Genomic DNA, 2,787 nt, shown 5'->3' with positions numbered 1-2,787 from the left:
CATTCCGGGTCACTGAAAACGTAAACTCCATCCCCTTTAATTCATATTCCCGCAAACCCGCCTCGTCAATAAAATCGTTGAAATCATTAGCGCATATGGGATCGAAATTAGAATTCCTTCTTTCTGACGAGTCTCGCACTGCATTAAAGTCGCCAAACACGATCCACCACCCTTGGCCTTCTTGCATAAGTCTCAAAACCTTGCTCCATAATATGCGCTTATCACAATTTTGTTGAGGAGCATAGGTATTAAGCACATTCAGACGAACCAAACCATCTACTAACAAACCAGAAACAAGCAAAAAATTGACATCTTTAACAACTTTATCTTTAATAAATACCTTTGGGTCCCAACATGAAACAAGACCTCCCGATTGACCGCTTGCATGAACAATCTCACAATCAAAGCCAGCACCACCCCAAAAGCTAGACACTGTACCCGGCTTTAGACTACTAGCCATCGTTTCTTGCAACCCAATAAATGAAATACCGTACTCGTTTTTAAGTCTTTTAATCCATCTAACTTTACCATCAACCCCAATCCCTCTTACATTTAGAGATAAGCAATTCATCGCTTCACTCCTTGTAACCCTTCAATAACAATCGACTCCCGAATAATGTTATCATTAACACCTACAAGTGCACCAAGTTTAGCGGCCAAGCCTTTTGTAGCTTCCACTTCATTCGCAATATTAACAGCTTCACCATTCTCCTCAATATTACTTGGACCCATGTTAACATTTTCGTGTTCTACCCCGTGCCTTTCTAAAATCGGTTTAGAGTTCAAATCAATACTTTCCTCTACTTCACTAACCTCTTCCGTATCCCCATCAACATTGTCAACACGGTTGCCATCCAAACCCAACATCCCATCCAAGCTAAATAAATCGTTCTCTATGGCGTTCTTCGTTCTCTTTGTTACCTTCAAGCTTTCGTTGCTACTAGTATAGGCGTTGCTCGGTCTATCCACCCCTTCCATATTCTTAAACTTTTTCCACTTAATGGATTTCAAAGCCGAAGCTTCTCCATCCTCAAATTGGAACGTAACAGCCGGTACAAACATATCCTCATCAACATTGGCATCAACCCCGTTTCTAGCATTCGGCTCCTCCATTGAATTCATGTTAAACTCTTCTGAACATGGAGTAGAGTTCTCCTCCTCGTCAGACCCGTCCTCCTTACTACTCCCACCTTCATTCTCAGCATTCTCGGCACTCTCAACTATCTCAGGCTCAATGAAATCCGGAACCCATTCGCCCAAATCCTCCGTGACCCACACCTTGAACTTACGATCTCTCCAATTCACCAATACTTCCTCCGACACTCGTTTACCATCTCCTACTAGAACGCCGATATACTCAAACGACAAATCTTCATCAGTTAGTGACTTATTCGCTTTGTGTCCCACTCTTCCAAACAACCCAGCCACTGTATTAATGACTTCATGATCGAGTAAACAAAGAGGCAAACCTTGGATTTTAAGCCATGCAAGACGTTCAAACCCAGCTACTTGTCCATTCCACACGCATGATTTCGAGAACGCATCCTCAAACTTACTAACTTCATTGTTAACGGCAGATGCCGTATAACAACCCTCGGTAAAACCGACATCCTCATAATATTTCTGACACTCTAATATATATTGTAAATATATCAACTTGTCTTTATATGCACCCCGTATGTGAAAACCGAGCCCCAAGATAGATTATACTATATAAAATAAATAAAAAAACAATAATTATTAAGCTGAGGCGGGCAGCGTAGGGCCTCACCTCAAGTCCATGCGGGCCGCGCGAGTAGGAGAACCAGATATCGTCAAACCATAAGCCCAAGCGGGCCGCGTACCTATTCAGTTTAGTTGATGCGGGCCGCGAGCGACCCAATTTGTGGCGTGACCCGGTGCGGCCACGTGTCATCATCGTGGCGAGTCTAGTAGATGAGCCGGACAAGCTAGTCCGTTGACTAGCATTGACGCGGGCCGCGTAGACCCGGCCCAAACTTCACGCGGGCCGCGAGGAAGTCCAATTACAGCCCTATATAAGAAGGCAACGGGCTTTCGGTTTTCGTCGCTCAAATCTTTCTTTCTTTCTTTCTAAATTTCTGAAGTAGTATACACTATACCCGGGCATTATACCCCCTAAAATAGCGAGGTTCTGCTACGATGTAAGTATTATAACCCCTGGAGACGTATTAGATACGCTGCCCGATTGATCTAGGGTTCCGTAACGGCTGTCGTGGTTCTGCCCGACGTAGTCGTTGGAATGCCGTCTCGGGGAGGGTATTACTAATGTTAAAATGGGTTATTATACTAACACACGTGCATTTGTGTAATTTATAGATTATCTCCAGGAAACCCTTACGAAAAACCTAAAACAGCAATGTGAGTTGATCCTTCTTTTTATATACTCATTTTTGTGAGTAATCTCCTTTTTATAAACGGTTTTTACAAAACCTCACTTAATTAAATATATACAAAGCAGTTATTGAGTATTTGTAAAGAATACAATTATAGTGGGTATGTTGGGGTTTTGTATACAAAATTTGTTACTGGCGTGGTAACATCCCATAAGTTGAGTATGACCGTACCACTGATGTTAATTGTGATGTCTTGGATACAAATGTAATTGCGGATGTGCCCTCAATACTGCAAATTGGTTTTTACTTAAACTTGATTAAACTGGGATTCACTCACCAGTATTTCCCACTGACAAAATGTTTTTAAAACGCGTTTCAGGTAACAAAATGTGAAAGCCAAATAGAAGCCAGCTGGACAGCACTGAAGGCTTGG

Source organism: Helianthus annuus, chromosome 11, assembly GCF_002127325.2.
Source record: "Helianthus annuus cultivar XRQ/B chromosome 11, HanXRQr2.0-SUNRISE, whole genome shotgun sequence".
NCBI classification, from domain to species: Eukaryota; Viridiplantae; Streptophyta; class Magnoliopsida; order Asterales; family Asteraceae; genus Helianthus; species Helianthus annuus.
This window is presented reverse-complemented; position numbering follows the sequence as displayed.